This window comes from Bos indicus, chromosome 11 (assembly GCF_029378745.1).
Source record: "Bos indicus isolate NIAB-ARS_2022 breed Sahiwal x Tharparkar chromosome 11, NIAB-ARS_B.indTharparkar_mat_pri_1.0, whole genome shotgun sequence".
Classification (NCBI taxonomy): Eukaryota; Metazoa; Chordata; class Mammalia; order Artiodactyla; family Bovidae; genus Bos; species Bos indicus.
The window spans coordinates 1,482,850-1,508,555 of record NC_091770.1 but is presented as its reverse complement, the minus strand read 5'-3'; the positions used below and the strand labels follow the sequence as shown (position 1 = coordinate 1,508,555).

The following is a 25,706-nucleotide window of genomic DNA, read 5'->3' as shown; positions in this document are numbered from 1 at the left end:
CAGACGTTAACCAGACTCGTAAAGACGCAGAACAATGCCACTTTTCTAATTAAAAGTGTAGTTCTTTTTGTAAACATTTAATGAGTTTATTATTGTTACATTCAAATGATATAAATATTTAAACATTTTTTTATTTATAATTTCTGACATGATAAATACCCATAGACATTTGCGGACCCCAATAATTTTTTAAAAGACAATTTTAAAGAGCAGTGTTAGGTTTATAACAAAATTGAGAGGAAGGTACAGAAATTTCCTATATATTAATACCTCCTGTCCCCACACAGGCATAACCTCTTCTATTATCAACATCACTCACCAGAATGGACTTTTTTTTTTTTTTTTTGCCAAAGATGAATCTACATGGGTACATCATAGTCACTCAGAGACCACAGTTTACGGTGTTGTACATTCTGTGGGTCTAGACAAATGTTTAATGACACGTGCCCATCATTATAGGGGCTTCCCAGGTGGCTCTGTGGTAAAGAATCCACCTGCCAATGCAGAAGATGTGGGTTCAGTCCCTGGGTTGGGAAGATCCCCTGGAGGAGGAAATGGCAACCCACTCCAGTATTCTTGACTGGAAAATTCCATGGACAGAGGAGCCTGGCGGGCTCCAGTGCACGGGGTTGCAAAAGAGCCGGGCCGACTGAGCGCAGCGCGGCTCCCGTCACTACGGCGTCATCCAGTGTTTTCACCCCCGAAACACGGTCAGCACTCTGTGTTTCTCTCCTCACCACCCACCCCGACAACCACTGATCTTTTCACTGTTTCCATAGTTTTGCCTTTTTAGAATCATATAGTTGCGATCATACAGTAGGTAGCCTTTTCAGATTGCCTTATTTCACTTAGTAATATGTGTTTAAGCTTTCTCCATGTCTTTTCATGGCCCGAGAGCTCATTTGTTTTTTGTGCTGAATGCTGCTCTATTGTCTGGATGAACCAGTTTATTTATCCAGTTACCTACTGAAGTCCACCTTGGATGCTTCCATGTTTTGGAAGTTATGCGTAAAGCTACTATAAACATCCATGTACAGGTTTTTGTGTGGAGGCCTCAAGAATTTTTAAGAGGGCAAGGAGGTCCTGCTGCCCTAAGGTTCTGTCACATCCCTTTAAACAGGGGTCCCCAGCCTCCAGGATCTAATGCCTGATGATCCGAGGTGGAGCTGATGTAGTAATAATAGAGATAAAGTGCACAAGAAACGTAATGCCCTTGAATCATCTCAAAACCATCCCCCTCCTCGGTGTCTGGAAAAATTACCTTCCATGAAATCGGTGCCCAAAAGCTTGGGGACCACTGCCCTTACACACGTCCCTTTTCCTGTCTTCCTGTGTCTTTTCAGTTTAGTTCCTGGGCTGTCGTCTCTTTGTCTTTTCTTATTAGATAACTGCAGTTTAAATGATGGAATGCTAACATCTAAACCGCTGATTTGGACCAAATAGAAGGTTCTTTGCTGTGAATTGTGCAGTCTGCTTTGGGACAGAGGGAAAGGCAGGCTGGAGTTGGAAAGCCAACCAGCAGCCAGCAGCACATTACCTGTGTGATTGTCATCAAGTGAGATGTTACCTTCCTGAGCTTCCATCTGCAGAAAGGGGATAACATCTGTGCTGCTGGTTTAAATGAGAAACTATTGAGTGGCTTTTCACTAATGCTGGCTGTGGTATGACACCTAAAAAAAAAAAGTGGGGGGAAAGACATACAAACCCCATTACTTTAACAAATACTTTTCCATTGTCTCCAGTTCTTGTTTATTGACTTCATAATTTCAGAGTTGTAATAGCTTAAATGTCATACTGTTTTTTTTCGCCCCCAGTGATTAAAGATCTTAGTATCTGCTTGAAAGTTCACCTTGTACTATCAGATTTGATCTTATCCTGTGTTCAAAGACAGTGACCTGACTTCTTGTTGTTTTTAACCTTCTGCCACAGTAAAAGGCAGAGGTCAGAAATAAAACTCTCTGGTGGCTCAGATGGTAAAGAATCTGCCTGCGATGCAGGAGACCCAGGTTCGATCCCTGGTTTGGAAAGATCCCCTGGAGGAGGGCATGGCAACCCTCTCCAGTATCCTTGCCTGGAGAATCCCATGGACAGAGGAGCCTGGTGGGCTGCAGTCCATGGGGTGGCAAAGAGTCGGACATGACCGACTGACTAACACCAGACATGGATTCACACATACAATATGAGGCCTCCTGTAGCCAGTCCCCTAGCCCCAGGCCCTTGAAATTCAAGTAGGTGTTGGAGGGGGTGGGGTTCATGAGTGTGAGTGCTATGTGTATAGTGGGAAGTTCATATAGTGTCAGGCACTCCCAGGACATAAGAGCCCAGGAAACAGTTTGCTTCCCCAAAAAACCAAAATCCTGGTTTTGCAGTTTTCTGAGCACATCACCGCTGCCCTCCTCTGTGCAGGGATTCTTCCTCTGGGGTACTGCGCCAGCTGTGGTGCGGGTGCAGCCCAGCTTCCCCCCTCTCTCCCCAAGACCAGCCTTCCAGGCTGAATCCTCTGAGATCCATAGAACAGCATGCCCTTGGCTGGAGCAGCAGCGGATTCTGGGCCACTTGAGGCTCCTTCCTGAGGTTGCAGGGGATATTTAAAAACAGCATCCAGGGACTTCCCTGGTGGTGCAGTGGTTAAGACCTCGCCTTCCAATGCAGGGGTGCAGGCTCTATTCCTAATTAGGGAGCTAAGATTCCACATGCCTCCTGGCCAAAAACCAAAACAGAAAACAGAAGCAATCATGTAACAAATTCAATAGAGACTTTAAAACGGTCCCCATCAAAAAAAAAAAAAAAGAGTAACGTCTGAAACGTGATAAGCTTTTCAAACATTTCTGAGTTTGTTTCTTGGTAAAGCGGGGCTCTCTCCTGGGGGCCAGGCTGGTGGGTGGGTGTGCATATGTAAGGCTTCTGTGCTCAGTTGCTTCAGTCGTGTCCGACTCTTTCTGACCCCATGGACTGTAGTCCACCAGGCTCCTCTGTCCATGAGATTCTTGAGGCAAGAATACTGGAGTGGGTGGCCATGCCCCCTTCCAGGGGATCTTCCCAACCCAGCTATCGAACCCTCCTCTCTTATGTCTCCTGCATTGACAGGTAAGTTCTTTACCACTAGCGCCACCTGGGAAGCCCTGTAAGGCTCACAGCCTCACTAGAAGTTTCTAGACCCATGGGACCTCCCCACTATCTGTCCTCAGGGCTCCCCTCCCTGGCCTGGCTGTGCTGAGCCGGCTGCTTCCCTGTCCCCCTTCTTTCTCTTCACTGCCTTTTCTTTTCTTTCCTGGAGCAATGCACATTTCTCTTCCTAACCTTTGCAGAGATTTGGTTTTCCCCCACAGCCTTATTTATGCACTCAAGCATATGGTGAAGACTTTCTCATTGCAAAGAGTCAGATAATATTGAAAACCTAAAAGTTTCCCAAACTGTCCCCTCCCCCAACAGCTTATTTTTTTTAATTATTATTTATTGATTATTATTTTATTTATTTTTCTGGGCTCCAAAATCACTGCAGATGGTGATTGCAGCCATGAAATTAAAAGATGCTTACTCCTTGAAAGGAAAGTTATGACCAACCTAGACAGCATATTAAAAAGCAGAGACATTACTTTGTCAACAAAGGTCCGTCTAGTCAAGGCTATGGTTTTTCCAGTGGTCATGTATGGATGTGAGAGTTGGACTATAATGAAAGCTGAGCGCCGAAGAGTTGATGCTTTTGAACTGTAGTGTTGGAGAAGACTCTTGAGAGTCCCTTCGACTGCAAAGAGGTCCAACCAGTCCATTCTAAAGGTGATCAGTCCTGGGTGGTTCATTGGAGGGACTGATGTTGAAGCTGAAACTCCAATACTTTGGCCACATGATTTGAAGAGCTGTCTCATTTGAAAAGACCCTGATGCTGGGAAATATTGAGAGCAAGAGGAGAAGGGGACTTCAGAGGATGAGATGGTTGGATGGCACCACTGACTCAGTGGACATGGGTTTGGGTGGACTCTGGGAGTTGGTGATGGACAGGGAGGCCTGGCGTGCTGCAGTCCATGGTGGTCGCAAAGAGTCAGACAGGACTGAGCGACTGAACTGAATTGATTTTTGGCTGTGCTGGGTCTTCCTTGCTGCATGTGGGCTTTCTCTAGTTGCCATGAGCGGGGGCTGCTCTTCATTTAGGCATGTGAGCTTCTCATTGCGGTGGCTTCTCTTGTTGCCGAGCACAGGTTCTAGGCACACGAGCGTCAGTAGCTGTGGTGCCCGGGCTTCGTTGCTCTGTGGCATGTGGAATCTCCCTGGTCCCCTGCATTGGCAGGCGGAGTCTCAGCTACTGGGCCACCAGGGAAGTCCCCAGCCACTTATTTTTATTGTGGTGAAATAAACAGAAAATAAAATTGACCATTTTAACCTTTTTTACTTTAAATTTTAGACATTTATTTTTAATTGGAAGATGATTGCTCTACAGTATTCCTCTGGCTTCTGCCATACAACAATGCGAATGAGCCATAAGTACACATATGTCTCCCGACTCCTGAACCCCACCCCCACCCCCACGGTAATCACAGGGCACCAGCCGAGCTCCCCGTGCTGTGCAGCAGCTTCCCACCGGCTATCTGTTTACACGTTCAGTTCAGTTCAGTTGCTCAGTCGTGTCCGACTCTTCGCGATGGTGTATATATCAGCACTACTCGCTGAATTTGTTCCACCGTCTCATCCCCCTACTGTGTCCAGCGTTTCTTCTCCGTATCTATGTCTCTGTTCCTGCCCTGCCTGCAAATAGATTCATCAGTACCATTTTTCTAGATTCCACATGTATGTGTTTATAGACAACGTTTGTTCTGCTCTTTCTGACTTCCCTTTGTGCCACAGGCTCCAGGCTCACCCAGCTCACTAGAACTGAGTGCACAGTGGCACGAAGTACATCCGCGGTACTGTGCAGCCATCGCCGCCATCCATCTCGGAACTCTGGCATCCTCGCAGTCCGAAACTCTGTACCCGTTAAACATTAATTCGCTCTTCCTTCCTCCCCACAGCCACTGGCAACCACAGTTCTACTTTCTGTCTCTAAACTACTCTAGTTATGTCATGTAAGTGGAATCATACAATCATTGTCCTTTTGTGTCTGGCTTTTTTCACTTAGCAGAATGTCCTTCATGTTGCAACAGGTGACAGGATCTCCTTTTTAACGTTGGATAATACTCCATCATCCTTTACTGTGCCCACCTTTGCGTGAAATGTTCCTTTGACATCTCCAATTTTTTTTGAGGAGATCTCTAGTCATTCCCATTCTGTTGTTGTCCTCTATTTCTTTGTACTGGGAAAGACTGAGGGCAAGAGGAGAAGGGGGCTACAGAGGATGAGATGGTTGGATGGCATTACTGACTGGATGGACATGAGTTTGCGCAAACTCAGGGAGATAGTGAGGGACAGGGAAGCCTGGTGTGCTGCAGTCCATGGGGTCGCAGAGCTGGACACGACTGAGCAACCGAACAACAGCAGTACTTCATCAGATGGATACATCACATTTTGTTTATCCATTCATATGTTGATGGCATTTGGTCCTCCAACCACTTTGAACACTTGAGTGTTGTAGAGTTTGTTTTCCCTACTTTCCCTATTTTTCTATGAGTTCACATATACATGTGAACATTTTTTTGGATAAACAGAATCATACTATGTGTTCCAGCTTTCTCTTTTAAAATTTATTTTTATTTTCATAATACAATGTATGAACCCACTTAATACAAAAGAGACACTATGAGGTTTGGAGTGAAAACTATTTGCCCCTATTCCACCCCTTCCCCCCTCATTCCCTTTTCTCACTGGCAAACACTTTCACGTCTTTTGGGGGATTCTTATGTCATTTACATCTATTTTCTTTTAAAAACAGTCATAAACAGAGCTACTTCCTGATTATATAGTGATTTGTGTGTGTGTGTGTTAGTCACTCAGTCGTGTCTGACTCTTTGAAAGCCCATGGACTGTAGCCCATCAGGCTCCTCTGTCTATGGGATTTCCCAGGCAAGAATACTGGAGTGGGTAGCCAGTCTCTTCTCCAGGGGATCTTCCTGATGCAGGGATTAAACCTGGTCTCCTGCATTGCAGGCAGATTCTTTATTGTCTGAGCCATTGGGGAAGCCCATGCATTGACTTAGTAGCATAGAGAATGAAGATCCCCATGGCTGCCCACTTTCTTTCCTTATTCCCACCAATCAGTGCATCCCCATGTGGACTTACATTGGTATCCAGGGTTCACACTGCTGTGACTATGTGTGTTATTCCCTGCCATGCCCCACAGCGTAACATATTTCATTTCCTTTCTTTGACAACTTTTGGTGTTCTCTTGGGATAACAATTTCTACCTTTATTCATTTGCTTAGTTTTGTATAAAATGGTCACTCACTGGCCTGTGCACTTCTAGACAAGAGTTACAGTCCTCTCAGTTTGGTCAAGGGCTTCCCTGGTGGCTGAGTGCTAAAGAACCTGCCTGCAGTGCAGGAGACTTGCAGGTTCAAGCCCTGGGTCAGGAAGATCCCCTTGGAGAAGGAAATGGCAACCCACTCCAGTATTCTTGCCTGGAGAATCCCATGGACAAAGGAGCCTGGTGAGCTACAGTCTATGGGGTCGCAAAGAGCTGGACATGACTTAGCAACTAAACAACAACAAAACAACGGTTTGGTCAAAGCTGTCATGTATATGCATTCCCTTCCCTCCCTGTGGACAGATCCATTCAGGAGGTCCCCCTCAGGGGCTTCAGCTGGACGGGCTTTACCATTGTCTTCCCGGCCACCTGGGGAGCTTCCTTTGCATCTCCTTTAAAGTGAAGCTTTTGTTTTCCCAGGCCTTCTCTTTCTTGGTCGCTCTTTGTGGAGGATTAGAGGTGGCCACAGACTCTTGAGCGTCATTCCCGTTGAGAAGGGTGCTTCTGTGTCCCCTCCCCTGAGTCTGGGTGGCTCGGGGACTGCTCTGGCCCACGGGTATGGTTGGAGTGACAGGGCACCAGTGTCTAGGCTCAGCTCTGAGTGACTGTGACCGGCACCTTCTGCTTCTGTCTCCTGAGGCCCTGGCTTCCGTGTGGAAAGTTCTGCACCAGCCTGTGGCTGCCATGCTGCGAGGAAGCCCAAGCTGGTCCTTGAAGAGATGCCCCATAGAGCGATGCTGGCCATTCCTGACTGCTCCAGCTCCCAGCTGTTCATGTCATCTAAGCTGGGACCCCAGGCCTGTGAGGAGCTCACAGGCCATCTCTATTAATAATTGATTCTGTGTGTCCAAGTTCCCGACAGAGCAGGAGGCAGAGTGACATTGAACCATTTTAAGCCACTACGTTTTGGGGTACATTATTACCATAGCCATAGAGAGCCAGGACACTCTCTCATGTGATAGCTTCTTGAGAAGGGATACCAGAGAATTAACTTTTTCAGATCTTCACGTCTGAAAATATTTACTCTCAAAATTGGCTGAATATTTGTGTAGGTGTAGAATTCTAGACTGGGAATAAAATTTCCCCCAGAATTTTAAAGTCATCATGCCTTTAAATATCCAACATTGTTATTAAGGAACCAGCCGCCCTCTGCACCTTGGCGTTTTAGTGTGTAAAGATATGACTTTTCTTCCTCCCGCCTGGAAGTTTCTAGGACTTTGTGTTTAGCACAGGCTTTATGGCCATGGACTTCCCTGGTGGCTCAGACGATAAAGCGCCTGTCTACAATGCGGGAGACACGGGTTCGATCCCTGGGTCGGGAAGATCCCCTGGAGAAGGAAATGGCAATCCGCTCCAGTACTCTTGCCTGGAAAATCCCATGGACAGAGGAGCCTGGTAGGCTACAGTCCATGGGGTCCCAAAGAGTTGGACACGAGTTGGACACGCCTGAGCGACTTCACTTTCACTTTTGCTTATGGCATTTTACTGTGTCGTGACTTGATGGTGGTCTCTTTCTCCTTCATTGCTGGGGGCATGCCAGGGGCTCTTGTAATCTGGAAACTACTGTTCTTCAACTATTTACACGGCTGTCTTATCTGAACTCTGATTCAGATGTCAGACCTCTGGGGCTTGTCTTCTAGTTTCCTCATCTTTTCTTTCTTGTTTTTCATCTCTTTACCTTTTCATTTTTTCTCTTGGCACCCTTTCTCAACTTTATCTTCCAACTTCTCTTGAGTCATTTAAGATAACTACTGTCATAATTTTTGAAGTTTCTCTAAGTCCCTTGTTCCTTTTCTAGAGCATCTGTTCTTGTTTTCTGGTTGCCAAATCTCTTATTTCTTGGGAATACTTGATGGTAAGTTCTGAGATGTTTCTTTCTATTTTCTGCCTTGTCTCTGTTTCTTGAGTTCCTTTTCTCCCCCTTTGTACTTTTGACCTCTGTTTTTCGTGTTTGAGGCTTTTGCTAAGTGTCTAGTCAACCTTGGGTGTTTGTTAAAAACAGGAGTGAAGTGAGTAATGTGAGTAAATGCTGGTTTGTAAACAAGCAGGGTTCTTGGTCCCAGACTTTCTTGATCAGAGAGAACCTTCCTTTCCAAGGCAGGTTAGCATTAGTGTTCTGTTTTGGTCAGTGTTAGTCCCTGAGGCGGAGAAGGCAATGGCACCCCACTCCAATACTCTTGCCTGGAAAATCCCATGGACGGAGGAGCCTGGTAGGCTGCACTCCACAGGGTCACTAAGAGTCAGACACAACTGAGCGACTTCACTTTCACTTTTCACTTTCATGCATTGGAGAAGGAAATGGCAACCCACTCCAGTGTTCCTGTCTGGAGAATCCCAGAGACGGGGGAGCCTGGTGGGCTGCCGTCTATGGGGTCTCACAGAGTTGGACACGGCTGAAGTGACTTAGCAGCAGCAGTCCCTGAGGATGGGTGTACAGAGAATGAAGGACAGGTGATAAGCCCGGGTGCCTGAAAGGATGGTTGGTGAGCTGGGCTCCTCCATATGTGACTTTAGGCTGATTAGAAAACTAAGCTCCTCTTCTGTATGACATTTTAAAAAGCTGTGAACTCGTAAAAAACAGAATAGAATTGTGCTTAGCAGGGACTGGTGGTAGGAGGAATAAGAGGGATGTTGTTTAAAGGGACAAACTTGTGACCGACAGATGGCACAGTATAGCGAGTATGGACAGTGATATTGTTTATGAGTGTCAACCTTGCTAAAGACTAGGGTGTTTTTCCTTATTGAAGTAGAGTTGGTTTGCAGTGTTGTGTTAGTTACTGGTGTGCAGCAAGTAACATATATATATATATATTCTTTTTCATAATGGTTTATTACAAGAGATTGAACACAGGTCCCTGTGCTATATCGTAGGGCCTTGTTGTTTATGTGTTTTATATATAGTAGTTTGTATCTGCTAATCCCAAACTTCTAATGTATCCTTTTCTTATCCCTTTTCTTCTTTGGCAACCATAAATTTCTTTTCTGTATCTGTGGGTCTGTCTTTGTTTAGTAAGTGATATCACATGATATTTGCCTTTCTCTTTTTGACTTCACTTAGTATGATAATTTCCAAGTCCATCCATATATATCCATATGTGTATATGTACCGCATCTTCTCTATCCATTCATCTGTTGATGGACACTTTGGTTGCTTTGGTGTCCAGACTACTGTGAGTAGTGCTATTATGAATGTTGGGGTGCTGATTCCCACCCCCTTTTTTAAAAAATAAAGTTAGCATAAATTGTGCTAACAGTATAACTCTTTAGACCACTGGAGGAGGAAACAACAACCCACTCCAGTATTCTTGCCCGGAAAATCCCTTTTGGGCCTGGGAACCTGGCGAGCTGCAGTCCACAGGGTCACAAAGTCAGACACAGCTTGGCAACTGAGCACACACTCTTTAGACATACCTGGATATGTGAGAAACTATAAAATGAAAGTAAAGGAATGCTAAACCAAGGTTTAAAAGGTTGGCAGGCGAGGGCTGAGAGATGGGGTGGGGGACACATGGGCGTGGGTTTTGGTTACTGGCTGCTTCTCTGACTGGATGAAGGTGTTTATCACAGTTTTAAGATGATGATTCAGACTGTGTTACCTCCCAATTATGGTTGTAAAAGGCAGAATTGTTTTCTGGTTGGACCAACAGTTGGAAGAAAAAAAAAAATGAGCTGTTAATAACCAAGAGTGCCTCCTCAGGATACTGGCAGAAAGAAAGACAGGCAGTGACCAAGAGAGACTGAGAGAAAGAGAGATCTAGAGAAAGGTACTGACACTCATGCCAGGAAAAGGTCAGGGGTTCAGTGGTCCCGCTTCCCCCTCACAGGGCTCTACTCCAGGAGTGCAGTTGGCTACGTGGTTTTTACATTTGATTGTTCATCTGACTCTCAGAGGTGATGATAATGAAGTTTATGAAGGGCACGCTAGTGTGCTTAGTCACTCAGTCGTGTCTGACTCTTTGTGACCCCCACGGACGGTAGCCCGCCAGGCTCCTCTGTGCAGTGGGTTGCCGTGCCCTCCTCCAGGGGACCTCCCCGACCCAGGGACTGAACCCAGGTCTCCGACCTTGGAGGCGGATTCTTTACCATGTGAGCCACCAGGGGAGCCCTATGGAGGGCAGAGTCTGGGACTCCCCGGTGGTCCAGCGGTTAGGACCTCGCCTCCCAGTGCAGGGGGTGCAGGTTTGATCCCTGGTCAGGGAGCCAAGATCGCACATGTCTTGTGGCCAAAAAACCAAAACATAAAACAGAAACAATATTGTGACAAATTCAATAAAGACTTTAAAATGGTTCATATTAAAAAATCCTTAAACAAAAAGGGCATAGTCCTATCTTCCTTTTCTTTAGAGAGGAGAGGAGAGAGAGAGTATAGAGGTGGGATCTGCAGGATTTGAATTACAGTCAATAAACTCCGTATACTAATTTAACGTGAGAAATTTCCGTAGAGAAGATTGTGCAGAAGCCATTTTTGGCTTCCTCATTTGTATTACTTGCTCAGTTGTGTCAGACTCTTTGTGACCCCATGGACTGTAGCCCACTGGGCTCCTCTGTCCATGGGATTCTCCAGGCAAGAATACTGGAGTCAGTTGCCATGCCCTCCTCCAGGGGATCTTCCCGACCCAGGGATCGGGGTTACCACAGTGTGAGTCCTCAAGCTGGTGCAGGAATCGTCACATGATCTGATTTCAGCCAATGAAATAGGAAGGGAGGTTTCTGAGGGGTCCAGGAAAAGATGCTTCCTTGCTTGTCTGAGAGACCTGTTGGATGGGCAGACCTTCTCATCTTGGATAGAGTGGAGTCTGAACGTGAGGCTGACAGGCATGCAGCCGTTTTCTCACCAACAGGGAAGCCAGCCCTAGGAGGAAATGACTCAGAGAGGCAAAGTGGAGAGCCTCCACATTCTGATAACAGGGTTAAGCCACAGAGCCCATGTGCCCTGAAGCCCGCGTTGTGTTCCTCATCCCCAGTTCCATGAAGCAGTAAGTCCCCTTTATGGTTCAGGCCACTGTGAGTTGGGTTTCAACCAAACTTGTGGTTCTTAACCAGAAGCACCCCAGTTAGTTTGCTTTTATTTCACTTTAGTTTCAGTTACAGAGACAGACAAACACAGCTTACCTTGGTTTCGGGTGCGGAGGCTGAAAGGCAGGAGCTGGGGTGACACTGGCGGGAGTCCTTGGCTCTGCTTGCCTCACGTCCAGATGAGCTCTGGCTGCCTTGTGGCCTTTGGAGCTTTGGGTGCGTGTCCCAGTGCTCAGCAGCCAGGCTGGAAGAGAGGGGCTCTTCTTGGCTTTTGGCCTGGTCCAGGCCACCCTCACTGGCCCATCTGGCCACTGCTGTTGCCTTTTCTTGACATGCCACTGGGCTGGGTCACACAGCAGAACCATGTGGGTGGGGGTGGGAGTGGGAGCCTGCTAAAGACAGAGTGGGGTGATGTGGCCCAGGAAAGGAAGAGCCCGTGTGGGACAGACGGTGCTGGGCACCCCTCCTTGGCTTCCTCCTGAGCCCCTGGGTCACTGCAGGGAGTTAAGGATGGCTGGGAAGGGCACCTCGGAAGCCAGGTCAGGCGTTCTCACCTTGAATAGGGCACTTAGTGCTGCCTGTTAAGTTTCTTCCATGGTCCTCTGGCCGTGAGTTGGATCTGAAGTTGGGCAATACCTTGGCTTTTCTGGGCAGAGTTGCTGATTCCAAAAGAGTGTTTTGCATGAAAGAAACCAATGTCTGTGTAGAGAGGCTAGGGTCATGGATACTTATTGCTTGCTGCCTCAGAGGGACTGCGACTTTGGAGGGAAGCAGGCATATTTTCTAACCGAGGTCATTCTGACTGTGTCTGGAGATCTCAGAACTGATGCTGTTCTTGGGGGGGTCCCCCCACAATTCTCTGCCCCCTTCTCTCCCTCCTAGAGAGCTGAGATTCTTCTGTGACTGCTTGTCGGTGTGGATATGTTTTTATTCTTATTTACCTTGTTGCACTGAGTTTCAATAGCATCCCTTGTCTTTCTAAGTTCCCTTCTGTCCATCCTCTGCTTTACAATGATGTCCAAGTGACAACATCTGGACTCGGTCCTCTCTCCGTGAGTGATGCTTTGCTGGTGGGTTGATTCCAGGAGCAGAGACTGATTCTTACATAGCTGTGACTGTGACAAGGGGGATCCTGACTGTGACAAAAGGAGACGGCACTGCTGATTAATGATTACTCACCCTTCTCTTCATAGCAACAGCTCTATGGACCACGTGCAAACCTCTGTTTCTTTGACACTATCTGCTGGCTTATTGTGGGGCTTTCCCAGGTGGCACAGCGGTAAAGAATTTTCCTGCCAATGCAGGAGATATAGGAGATGCAGGTTCAATCCGTGGCTGGTCAGGAAGATCCCCTGGAGAAGGAAATGGCAACCCACACCAGTATTCTTACCTGGAGGATTCCACAGACAGAGGAGCCTAGTGGGCTCCAGTCCATGGGCTCACAAAGAGGTAGACATGCCTGAGTGATTGAACATTCACACATGGGCTTATTGTAAGAACTTAGACATCATGGGAGACCCTAGAAGCCCAGGATCTACCCCCAACCCTTCATGGCAGCCATGGCAGAGTGTTTATCTCCACTTGGCCCTTTGGGGACCCCAGGCCCTGAAGTCCAGGGGATCATTGGCCCCTGAGGGAAGCTCTGTGGCCATTTTCCAAGTTCCCATTTACCTGTAAATGGACAGGTAGGTGGGCAGGTAGCTCTCAGGGTCCAGCAGGGGACCCTGGCGCCTATGCATGTTTAACTCACTAAGGGTGCCTCCTACACACTCGGTGAATGGATCTATGGTTGAAAATGATGGATTTTCTCTCTAGATCTTCTACTGTGAGTTTGTGTACAGTAACGTTCAGAAAAAGACCCTGATGCTGGGAAAGATTTGAAGGCAAAGGAGAAAAGGGCAGCAGAGAATGAGATCTTTGGATAGCATCACCAACTCAATGGACATGAATCTGAGCAAACTCCGGGAGATAGTGAAGGACAGGGAAGCCTGGTGTGCTGCAGTCTATGGGGTTGCAAAAAGTTGGACACAACTTAGCAACTGAACGATGACAACAGTATTCACGTGGACAGTGGTGAAGAATCCACCTGCCAATGCAGGAGATGCAGGTTGGACCCCTGGGTCAGGAAGATCCCCTGCGGAAGGAAATGGCAACCCACTCGAGTACTCTTGCTTGTGAAATCCCATGGACCGAGAAGCCTGGTGGGCCACAGTCCTTGGGGTCGCAAAGAATCAGACACAACTGAGCATGTAGCACACACGCACACAAGGTTGCTCCAAAGACATCCTTTGAGTCACCAAAGGTATCACTGCAATTGGATACAAGGAGCCCCATAAGCCAGCAGACACCAGCATCCTGTGGTCAGAGTATGACCTTGGAAGGGAGTCAGGCCTGATTGTACTTGTAGGCCATGGGGCTGGGCATCCTCCAAGACCCTGACCTGTTGGCCACAAACCCATCCTTGCTTTCTTAGCTAATCTCTCAGGGGCCAAAAAGAAGGCTGAGTGCCAAAGAATTGGTGTTTTCAGACTGATGCTGGAGAAGAATCTTGAGAGTCCCTTGGACAGCAAGGAAATTAAACCAATCCTAAAGGAAATCAACCCCGATTATTCATTGGAAGGACTGATGCCAAAGCTAAAGCTCCAATACTTTGGCCACCTGATGCAAAGAGCTGCCTCATTGGAAAAGACCCGACTCATTGGAAAAGAGCCTGATGTTGGGAAAGACTGAGATTGGGAGAAGGGGACGACAGAGGATGAGATGGTTGGATGGCATCACTGACACAGTGGACATGAGTTTGAGCAAACTCTGGGAGGCAGTGAAGGACAGGAAAGCCTGGTGTGCTGCAGTCCATGGGGTCACAAAGAGTCAGACACAACTGAGCGACTGAACAATAACAGGGGCCACTCCCATCAGCACCTCTCCCATGAACCCTAAAAAGTAACCCCCCTTGTTTGAAGCTTCAAGCCTCATTTCTCAGCCAATCACCATCCTGGAGATTGAGATGGGGTGGTGACCTGGACCAATCAGAAGCCGCCCTTGGGCGGGGCTGACACAGCGTCCCCGGGATCCTGGTGGGGGAGGAAGAGCCGGCAGCAGTCTGCACCATGTGCCTTCACCTAATGACAGACATGCCTGAGTCTGGTGACAGCTTGTATTTTCATCTTGCGAGGCTGTGTCTGTTCCTGTCCCCCGCTCCCTCAGCACTGCCTCCCCGTTGGCTCCCTTCCTGCTCACCTTCCTCCCCTTTCCTCCTTCCCTCCCCTCCCACTCCCTCCCTCCCCGGGACTTCCTCTCTCTGCCCACAGACACCCCACTCCTCAGCCTACCCGGCACAGCCACTGGGTGCTCGCTGCTCTGCCTTCTCTCAGCTCCTCCCGACCGAGCCAAGTAAAGGTAATTGCTAAACCCAAAGCTCTCCATTCCAGAAAACCACCAGGCCATCCCAGGGAGGGAACGCCCATCCAGCCACTTGAGGTCTGATGATAACAGGTGAACTGCCTGCAGGGCCCCTCTTCCTCTTGCTTTGACTTTCATGCTGGACTCCAAGCCCTTTGAGCGTGGGAACTGGCCTGGCTTCTTTTGAGCGTTGAGATGGAGCAGGCGTTTTAGCAAAAGCTCAGGAAGGAAGGGGAAAAGCCAGGATGGAGGGGGAGGTTCCCTTCCATCGGTTACTCGGTCACTCGGTTCCTCGGTCATTTGGTGGGGGCCCAGGATGCAAGGATGGGGTCTAGAACTGCCTCCTTCAGGAATTCCTGTGAGGTTTTTGTCTTCAAGGAAGGACTTTCCTTCCTCTTCTTCCCTTTCCTCTCAATATTCATAGCCTTTTTTTCCCACCTGCAACCTCTGTACTTTGCTCATCAGCCAAGGTATTGGGTTGGTCAGAAGTTCATTCGGGTTTTTTCATAAGATGTTATGCAAAAGTCAGAACGAACTTTTGGACATCTTCCCAGTTGAGGGAACTTCACGGCCTACATTAAACCGCAGCACTTAGAAACCACCCCCTTTGCATTTTCTCAGGTGCCTGCTGGCTCCAGGCCTTCAGCCTTTGACAGTTACCGCAAGATGATTCAACAGTTTCTTTTTCATTCACCGTCTACTCATTCACCAGGCTGTGTGTGGGGTTCACGGGGTGGTGCCGAGGTTTGGGGGTCGGAGGTCGAGTTGTGATCACGATGTTTGCTAGAAGGCGGATGGGCCCTGTGCTGGCTGCCTCTGGGGGGTCCTGTGTGCTCGCAGTGGGGTACACCTCGATTTTTAATAGAACGTTTTTTTTTTTTTGACAATAGGGAAAGATGAATATCAGTTGGAGTGATATTTTTATCAGCCAGACAAAAAATAAAAGATAATTACAATTGCAAGCCATAATGGGAACATGAGTAACTTAACAATATAAAATAATTACATATAATTTAGGGAGTCAAGCAGAGTGATGTGGTAAGTGGAAGTGCATACATGCACATGTTTTCATCTGCCTAGCCAGTCTGTGTTTTTTGGTTGGTGCATTTAATCCATGTACATGTAAGGTGATTATCGATATGTATGATCCTATTACCATTTTCTTAATTGTTTTGGGTTTCTTTTCTATAGGTCTTTTCCTTCTCTTGTGTTTCCTGTCTAGAGAATTTCCTTTAGCATTTGTTGTAAAGCCTGTTTGGTAGTGCTAAATTCTCTTAGCTTTTGCTTGTCTGGAAAGCTTTTGATTTCTCCAAGATGAAGCATTTTTGATTCTTGCTATTTTCAGAGAGAAGAGGGAGTTTGTTCAGGGCTGAGCTGGAGGTGTCTCCAGAAGCAGATTGCCAAAGAGACCAGGTTAAAGGCGTGGATTACTGGAGCAGAGCAATGCTGGGAAACCAGGGTTTGTTTTCAAGTTCTTGTTAGTTTTTCATTCTAGAACGTCTGTGTTGCATGGAGACACATGGTGATCAAAGGCCAGGCACCAGGGATGTCCTTTGTCATGAGCATTCAAATTAGGTATCTGAAAGTGTGGTTTCCCTTAGACCAAAACTGATTTTGATTTGGAGTGAAGAAAAACACCCACCACTGCTTCTAAAAAATGATTTGTGTGTGTATATGTGTTTAAAACACCAAGATCTTTTTTTGGTGGTGGTGTTGTCTTGCTTGTCTCTTTTTATTCTATTTTAAAATTAATTTTTATTAAAGTCTAGTTGCTTTACAATGTTGTGTTAGCTGCTGCTGCTGCTGCTGCTAAGTCGCTTCAGTCGTGTCCAACTCTGTGCGACCCCAAGGACGGCAGCCCACCAGGCTCCTCTGTCCCTGGGATTCTCCAGGCAAGAACACTGGAGTGGGTTGCCATTTCCTTCCCCAATGCATGAAAGTGAAAAGTGAAAGGGAAGTCACTCAGTTGTGTCCAACTCTGTGCGACCCCATAGATGGCAGCCCACCAGGCTCCCCTGTCCCTGGGATTCTCCAGGCAAGAACACTGGAGTGGGTTGCCATTTCCTTCTCCAATGCATGCATGCATGCTAAGTCACTACAGTTGTGTCTGACTCTGTGCGACCCCAAGGACAGCAGCCCACCAGGCTCCTCTGTCCCCGGGATTCTCCAGGCAAGAGTACTGGAGTGGGTTGCCATATGTTAGCTTCTGCTGCTGCTGCTGCTAAGTCGCTTCAGTCATGTCCGACTCTGTGCGACCCCATAGACGGCAGCCCACCAGGCTATGCCGTCCCTGGGATTCTCCAGGCAAGAACACTGGAGTGGGTTGCCATTGCCTTCTCCATTGTGTGAAAGTGAAAAGTGAAAGTGAAGTCACTCAGTTGCATCCGACTCGTAGTGACCCCATGGACCGCAGCCTACCAGGCTCCTCCATCCATGGGATTTTCTAGGCAAGAGTACTGGAGTGGGTTGCCATTGCCTTCTCCGATGTTAGCTTCTACTGAACAGCAAAATGAATCATGTATGTATCAAGATTGCCTGAAGAAATATCAATAACCTCAGATATGCAGATAACAGCACCCTTATGGCAGAAAGTGAAGAGGAACTAAAAGTCTCTTGATGAAAGTGAAAGAGGAGAGTGAAAATGTTGGCTTAAAGCTCAACATTCAGAAAACGAAGATCATGGCATCCGGTCCCATCACTTCATGGGAAATAGATGGGGAAACAGTGGAAACAGTGTCAGACTTTCTTTTTTGGGCTCCAAAATCACTGCAGATGGTGACTGCAGCCATGAAATTAAAAGACGTTTACTCCTTGGAAGGAAAGTTATGACCAACCTAGATAGCATATTCAAAAGCAGAGACATTACTTTGCCAACAAAGATTCTAGTCAAGGCTATGGTTTTTCCAGTGGTCATGTATGGATGTGAGAGGTGGACTGTGAAGAAAGCTGAGCACCGAAGAATTGATGCTTTTGAACTGTGGTGTTGGAGAAGCCTCTTGAGAGTCCCTTGGACTGCAAGGAGGTCCAACCAGTCCATTCTAAAGGAGATCAGTCCTGGGTGTTCTTTGGAAGGACTGATGCTGAAGCTGAAACTCCAATACTTTGGCCACCTCATGCAAAGACTTGTCTCATTGGAAAAGACTCTGATGCTGGGAGGGATTGGGGGCAGGAGGAGAAGGGGACGACAGAGGATGAGATGGCTGGATGGCATCACTGACTCGATGGACATGATTTTGAGTGAACTCCGGGAGTTGGTGATGGACAGGGAGGCCTGGCGTGCTGCAATCCATGGGGTCGCAAAGAGTCGGACACAACTGAGCGACTGAACTGAACTGATCCCTTCTTTTTTCATATATCCTCTCTTCCTAACACTTGTCTCTTTTTAAAATGGACTTTTAATTTTGAAATACTTTTCAATTGATAGGAAAGTTGAAGATACAATACTGAGAGTTCCCATCGCCCTCTTGGCAGGTTTCCCCTGTTAACATTCTACAGAACCACGGCACGTTTGCCGAAATGAAGAAGACAGCCTTGGGGCGTTGCTGTGGACTCAGTCCTGGACTGCTTGGGTTTCATCGTTTCCCCCTGGCGGCCTCTCTCTTCCAGGACATTATGTGCTTCATTGTCATAGCTCCTTGGTCTCTTCTGGGCTGTGACAATTCCTCTTTCTTTCCCTGTTTTTCATAACCTTGACACTTTTGAAAAGTTTGGGTCAGATATTATGTTGAATGTCCCTCACTCCGGGCTTGTCTGGTGTTTTTCTCACCTTTAGGCTGAGGTTATGAGTTTCGGGAAAGTGTGTGAGGGGGAGTGCCGTTCTCGTCATGTCACATGATTTGATATGATACTATCGTATCGCATCACATCACATCACATCACATCACACCAGTCACATCATTTCACATCACACCATTGTATACATCCTGTAAATGTGGCTTGGATTTTTTAATTTTGCTGTAAAGTACAATGAAATACAAAATTATTAAGTGTACACTCTCAGAATTTTGGCAAATGCGTTCACCCAGGTAACTCAAACCTCTATCAAAGTAGAGAACATTACTATCAAGCTGAAGTTCAGGCCATCTGATGCGAAGAGCTGACTCATTGGAAAAGACCCCGATGCTGGGAAAGATTGAGGGCAGGAAGGAGAAGGGGATGACAGAGGATGAGATGGTTGGATGGCACTACCGACTCGATGGAGATGCGTTTGAGCAAGCTCTGGGAGATGGTGAAGGACAGGGAAGCCTGGCGTGAGGCAGTCCATGGCATTGCAGACGCGGACACGACTTTGTGATTGAACAACAACAACAACACTGTCACCCTGGAAAGCTCCCCCGTGCCCCTCTCATGCCCTGCCCACCTCCAAGAGACAACCACCCTGGAAAGCTCCCCGTGCCCCTCTCATGCCCTGCCCACCTCTGCCCTGCCCTCCAAGAGACAACCACCCTGGAAAGCTCCCCCGTGCCCCTTTCATGCCCTCCCCACCTCCAAGAGACAACCACCCTGGAAAGCTCCCCGTGCCCCTCTCATGCCCTGCCCACCTCTGCCCTGCCCTCCAAGAGACAACCACCCTGGAAAGCTCCCCCGTGCCCCTTTCATGCCCTCCCCACCTCCAAGAGACAACCACCCTGGAAAGCTCCCTGTGCCCCTCTCATGCCCTGCCCACCTCTGCCCTGCCCTCTAAGAGACAACCACCCTGGAAAGCTCCCCCGTGCCCCTTTCATGCCCTCCCCACCTCCAAGAGACAACCACCCTGGAAAGCTCCCTGTGCCCCTCTCATGCCCTGCCCACCTCTGCCCTGCCCTCCAAGAGACAACCACCCTGGAAAGCTCCCCGTGCCCCTCTCATGCCCTGCCCACCTCCAAGAGACAACCACCCTGGAAAGCTCCCCGTGCCCCTCTCATGCCCTGCCCACCTCTGCCCTGCCCTCCAAGAGACAACCACCCTGGAAAGCTCCCCCGTGCCCCTTTCATGCCCTCCCCACCTCCAAGAGACAACCACCCTGGAAAGCTCCCCCGTGCCCCTCTCATGCCCTGCCCACCTCTGCCCTGCCCTCCAAGAGACAACCACCCTGGAAAGCTCCCCCGTGCCCCTTTCATGCCCTCCCCACCTCCAAGAGACAACCACCCTGGAAAGCTCCCCGTGCCCCTCTCATGCCCTGCCCACCTCTGCCCTGCCCTCCAAGAGACAACCACCCTGGAAAGCTCCCCGTGCCCCTCTCATGCCCTGCCCACCTCCAAGAGACAACCACCCTGGAAAGCTCCCCGTGCCCCTCTCATGCCCTGCCCACCTCTGCCCTGCCCTCCAAGAGACAACCACCCTGGAAAGCTCCCCCGTGCCCCTCTCATGCCCTGCCCACCTCCAAGAGACAACCACCCTGGAAAGCTCCCCCGTGCCCCTCTCATGCCCTGCCCACCTCTGCCCTCCCCTCCAAGAGACAATCACCCTGGAAAGCTCCCCGTGCCCCTCTCATGCCCTGCCCACCTCTGCCCTGCCCTCCAAGAGACAACCACCCTGGAAAGCTCCCCCGTGCCCCTTTCATGCCCTCCCCACCTCCAAGAGACAACCACCCTGGAAAGCTCCCCGTGCCCCTCTCATGCCCTGCCCACCTCTGCCCTGCCCTCCAAGAGACAACCACCCTGGAAAGCTCCCCGTGCCCCTCTCATGCCCTGCCCACCTCCAAGAGACAACCACCCTGGAAAGCTCCCCGTGCCCCTCTCATGCCCTGCCCACCTCTGCCCTGCCCTCCAAGAGACAACCACCCTGGAAAGCTCCCCCGTGCCCCTTTCATGCCCTCCCCACCTCCAAGAGACAACCACCCTGGAAAGCTCCCCGTGCCCCTCTCATGCCCTGCCCACCTCTGCCCTGCCCTCCAAGAGACAACCACCCTGGAAAGCTCCCCCGTGCCCCTTTCATGCCCTCCCCACCTCCAAGAGACAACCACCCTGGAAAGCTCCCTGTGCCCCTCTCATGCCCTGCCCACCTCTGCCCTGCCCTCTAAGAGACAACCACCCTGGAAAGCTCCCCCGTGCCCCTTTCATGCCCTCCCCACCTCCAAGAGACAACCACCCTGGAAAGCTCCCTGTGCCCCTCTCATGCCCTGCCCACCTCTGCCCTGCCCTCCAAGAGACAACCACCCTGGAAAGCTCCCCGTGCCCCTCTCATGCCCTGCCCACCTCCAAGAGACAACCACCCTGGAAAGCTCCCCGTGCCCCTCTCATGCCCTGCCCACCTCTGCCCTGCCCTCCAAGAGACAACCACCCTGGAAAGCTCCCCCGTGCCCCTTTCATGCCCTCCCCACCTCCAAGAGACAACCACCCTGGAAAGCTCCCCCGTGCCCCTCTCATGCCCTGCCCACCTCTGCCCTGCCCTCCAAGAGACAACCACCCTGGAAAGCTCCCCCGTGCCCCTTTCATGCCCTCCCCACCTCCAAGAGACAACCACCCTGGAAAGCTCCCCGTGCCCCTCTCATGCCCTGCCCACCTCTGCCCTGCCCTCCAAGAGACAACCACCCTGGAAAGCTCCCCGTGCCCCTCTCATGCCCTGCCCACCTCCAAGAGACAACCACCCTGGAAAGCTCCCCGTGCCCCTCTCATGCCCTGCCCACCTCTGCCCTGCCCTCCAAGAGACAACCACCCTGGAAAGCTCCCCCGTGCCCCTCTCATGCCCTGCCCACCTCCAAGAGACAACCACCCTGGAAAGCTCCCCCGTGCCCCTCTCATGCCCTGCCCACCTCTGCCCTCCCCTCCAAGAGACAATCACCCTGGAAAGCTCCCCGTGCCCCTCTCATGCCCTGCCCACCTCTGCCCTGCCCTCCAAGAGACAACCACCCTGGAAAGCTCCCCCGTGCCCCTTTCATGCCCTCCCCACCTCCAAGAGACAACCACCCTGGAAAGCTCCCCGTGCCCCTCTCATGCCCTGCCCACCTCTGCCCTGCCCTCCAAGAGACAACCACCCTGGAAAGCTCCCCGTGCCCCTCTCATGCCCTGCCCACCTCCAAGAGACAACCACCCTGGAAAGCTCCCCGTGCCCCTCTCATGCCCTGCCCACCTCTGCCCTGCCCTCCAAGAGACAACCACCCTGGAAAGCTCCCCCGTGCCCCTTTCATGCCCTCCCCACCTCCAAGAGACAACCACCCTGGAAAGCTCCCCCGTGCCCCTCTCATGCCCTGCCCACCTCTGCCCTGCCCTCCAAGAGACAACCACCCTGGAAAGCTCCCCCGTGCCCCTTTCATGCCCTCCCCACCTCCAAGAGACAACCACCCTGGAAAGCTCCCCGTGCCCCTCTCATGCCCTGCCCACCTCTGCCCTGCCCTCCAAGAGACAACCACCCTGGAAAGCTCCCCGTGCCCCTCTCATGCCCTGCCCACCTCCAAGAGACAACCACCCTGGAAAGCTCCCCGTGCCCCTCTCATGCCCTGCCCACCTCTGCCCTGCCCTCCAAGAGACAACCACCCTGGAAAGCTCCCCCGTGCCCCTCTCATGCCCTGCCCACCTCTGCCCTGCCCTCCAAGAGACAACCACCCTGGAAAGCTCCCCCGTGCCCCTTTCATGCCCTCCCCACCTCCAAGAGACAACCACCCTGGAAAGCTCCCCGTGCCCCTCTCATGCCCTGCCCACCTCTGCCCTGCCCTCCAAGAGACAACCACCCTGGAAAGCTCCCCGTGCCCCTCTCATGCCCTGCCCACCTCCAAGAGACAACCACCCTGGAAAGCTCCCCCGTGCCCCTCTCATGCCCTGCCCACCTCTGCCCTGCCCTCCAAGAGACAACCACCCTGGAAAGCTCCCCCGTGCCCCTTTCATGCCCTCCCCACCTCCAAGAGACAACCACCCTGGAAAGCTCCCCGTGCCCCTCTCATGCCCTGCCCACCTCTGCCCTGCCCTCCAAGAGACAACCACCCTGGAAAGCTCCCCGTGCCCCTCTCATGCCCTGCCCACCTCCAAGAGACAACCACCCTGGAAAGCTCCCCGTGCCCCTCTCATGCCCTGCCCACCTCTGCCCTGCCCTCCAAGAGACAACCACCCTGGAAAGCTCCCCGTGCCCCTCTCATGCCCTGCCCACCTCCAAGAGACAACCACCCTGGAAAGCTCCCCGTGCCCCTCTCATGCCCTGCCCACCTCTGCCCTGCCCTCCAAGAGACAACCACCCTGGAAAGCTCCCCGTGCCCCTCTCATGCCCTGCCCACCTCTGCCCTGCCCTCCAAGAGACAACCACCCTGGAAAGCTCCCCCGTGCCCCTCTCATGCCCTGCCCACCTCTGCCCTGCCCTCCAAGAGACAACCACCCTGGAAAGCTCCCCCGTGCCCCTTTCATGCCCTCCCCACCTCCAAGAGACAACCACCCTGGAAAGCTCCCCGTGCCCCTCTCATGCCCTGCCCACCTCTGCCCTGCCCTCCAAGAGACAACCACCCTGGAAAGCTCCCCGTGCCCCTCTCATGCCCTGCCCACCTCCAAGAGACAACCACCCTGGAAAGCTCCCCGTGCCCCTCTCATGCCCTGCCCACCTCTGCCCTGCCCTCCAAGAGACAACCACCCTGGAAAGCTCCCCCGTGCCCCTCTCATGCCCTTCCCACCTCTGCCCTGCCCTCCAAGAGACAACCACCCTGGAAAGCTCCCCCGTGCCCCTTTCATGCCCTCCCCACCTCCAAGAGACAACCACCCTGGAAAGCTCCCCGTGCCCCTCTCATGCCCTGCCCACCTCTGCCCTGCCCTCCAAGAGACAACCACCCTGGAAAGCTCCCCGTGCCCCTCTCATGCCCTGCCCACCTCCAAGAGACAACCACCCTGGAAAGCTCCCCGTGCCCCTCTCATGCCCTGCCCACCTCTGCCCTGCCCTCCAAGAGACAACCACCCTGGAAAGCTCCCCCGTGCCCCTCTCATGCCCTGCCCACCTCTGCCCTGCCCTCCAAGAGACAACCACCCTGGAAAGCTCCCCCGTGCCCCTTTCATGCCCTCCCCACCTCCAAGAGACAACCACCCTGGAAAGCTCCCCGTGCCCCTCTCATGCCCTGCCCACCTCTGCCCTGCCCTCCAAGAGACAACCACCCTGGAAAGCTCCCCGTGCCCCTCTCATGCCCTGCCCACCTCCAAGAGACAACCACCCTGGAAAGCTCCCCGTGCCCCTCTCATGCCCTGCCCACCTCTGCCCTGCCCTCCAAGAGACAACCACCCTGGAAAGCTCCCCGTGCCCCTCTCATGCCCTGCCCACCTCCAAGAGACAACCACCCTGGAAAGCTCCCCGTGCCCCTCTCATGCCCTGCCCACCTCTGCCCTGCCCTCCAAGAGACAACCACCCTGGAAAGCTCCCCGTGCCCCTCTCATGCCCTGCCCACCTCCAAGAGACAACCACCCTGGAAAGCTCCCCGTGCCCCTCTCATGCCCTGCCCACCTCTGCCCTGCCCTCCAAGAGACAACCACCCTGGAAAGCTCCCCCGTGCCCCTCTCATGCCCTGCCCACCTCTGCCCTGCCCTCCAAGAGACAACCACCCTGGAAAGCTCCCCCGTGCCCCTTTCATGCCCTCCCCACCTCCAAGAGACAACCACCCTGGAAAGCTCCCCGTGCCCCTCTCATGCCCTGCCCACCTCTGCCCTGCCCTCCAAGAGACAACCACCCTGGAAAGCTCCCCGTGCCCCTCTCATGCCCTGCCCACCTCCAAGAGACAACCACCCTGGAAAGCTCCCCGTGCCCCTCTCATGCCCTGCCCACCTCTGCCCTGCCCTCCAAGAGACAACCACCCTGGAAAGCTCCCCGTGCCCCTCTCATGCCCTGCCCACCTCCAAGAGACAACCACCCTGGAAAGCTCCCCGTGCCCCTCTCATGCCCTGCCCACCTCTGCCCTGCCCTCCAAGAGACAACCACCCTGGAAAGCTCCCCGTGCCCCTCTCATGCCCTGCCCACCTCTGCCCTGCCCTCCAAGAGACAACCACCCTGGAAAGCTCCCCCGTGCCCCTCTCATGCCCTGCCCACCTCTGCCCTGCCCTCCAAGAGACAACCACCCTGGAAAGCTCCCCCGTGCCCCTTTCATGCCCTCCCCACCTCCAAGAGACAACCACCCTGGAAAGCTCCCCGTGCCCCTCTCATGCCCTGCCCACCTCTGCCCTGCCCTCCAAGAGACAACCACCCTGGAAAGCTCCCCGTGCCCCTCTCATGCCCTGCCCACCTCCAAGAGACAACCACCCTGGAAAGCTCCCCGTGCCCCTCTCATGCCCTGCCCACCTCTGCCCTGCCCTCCAAGAGACAACCACCCTGGAAAGCTCCCCGTGCCCCTCTCATGCCCTGCCCACCTCCAAGAGACAACCACCCTGGAAAGCTCCCCGTGCCCCTCTCATGCCCTGCCCACCTCTGCCCTGCCCTCCAAGAGACAACCACCCTGGAAAGCTCCCCGTGCCCCTCTCATGCCCTGCCCACCTCCAAGAGACAACCACCCTGGAAAGCTCCCCGTGCCCCTCTCATGCCCTGCCCACCTCTGCCCTGCCCTCCAAGAGACAACCACCCTGGAAAGCTCCCCGTGCCCCTCTCATGCCCTGCCCACCTCTGCCCTGCCCTCCAAGAGACAACCACCCTGGAAAGCTCCCCCGTGCCCCTTTCATGCCCTCCCCACCTCCAAGAGACAACCACCCTGGAAAGCTCCCCGTGCCCCTCTCATGCCCTGCCCACCTCTGCCCTGCCCTCCAAGAGACAACCACCCTGGAAAGCTCCCCGTGCCCCTCTCATGCCCTGCCCACCTCCAAGAGACAACCACCCTGGAAAGCTCCCCGTGCCCCTCTCATGCCCTGCCCACCTCTGCCCTGCCCTCCAAGAGACAACCACCCTGGAAAGCTCCCCGTGCCCCTCTCATGCCCTGCCCACCTCTGCCCTGCCCTCCAAGAGACAACCACCGTTCTGCTTCTGTTCCTGCTGT

General features: G+C 51.8%; 1 protein-coding gene across 6 annotated transcripts in view; it reads left to right on the top strand.

Annotated features, from left to right (window-relative positions):
• Window positions 1-25,706, top strand: part of ACOXL (acyl-CoA oxidase like) — a 341,825-nt gene that overhangs the window by 1,518 nt on the left and 314,601 nt on the right. The window contains exon 1 of one of the 6 annotated variants that reach the window (XM_070798171.1): window positions 7,831-14,803. The exons of the other annotated variants lie outside the window; for them this stretch is intronic. The gene's annotated coding sequence lies outside the window, so the exon portion shown is untranslated. Of the gene's footprint in view, window positions 1-7,830; window positions 14,804-25,706 lie in introns of those variants that run through there. 6 annotated transcript variants of the gene reach the window in all.